This window comes from Cynoglossus semilaevis, chromosome W, assembly GCF_000523025.1.
Source record: "Cynoglossus semilaevis isolate Cse_v1.0 chromosome W, Cse_v1.0, whole genome shotgun sequence".
NCBI lineage: Eukaryota > Metazoa > Chordata > Actinopteri > Pleuronectiformes > Cynoglossidae > Cynoglossus > Cynoglossus semilaevis.
The window spans coordinates 16,428,011-16,428,260 of NC_024327.1; positions in this window are offsets into that span (position 1 = coordinate 16,428,011).

A 250-nucleotide genomic window follows, 5' to 3' on the forward strand; every position below is an offset into this window, starting at 1 on the left:
CCAAAGAACAAGACTTACGACCAGATTTGGATTACGAGCTTCACTACATGTCTCCCCTACCCTGAAAGATGGTATCTAATTGTGTTATCTCTTTAGCGAGAGAATATGTACAGTCCCAGGATGGGAACATAGATGGAAGCACTCATATGAATCACAGTATCATACGTATGAATTAGGAACAGTCTGGAAAAAAGCTACACTCCACAAGGCAAACTAAACAATGGGTGCAGGCATGATGCAACGTAAACCT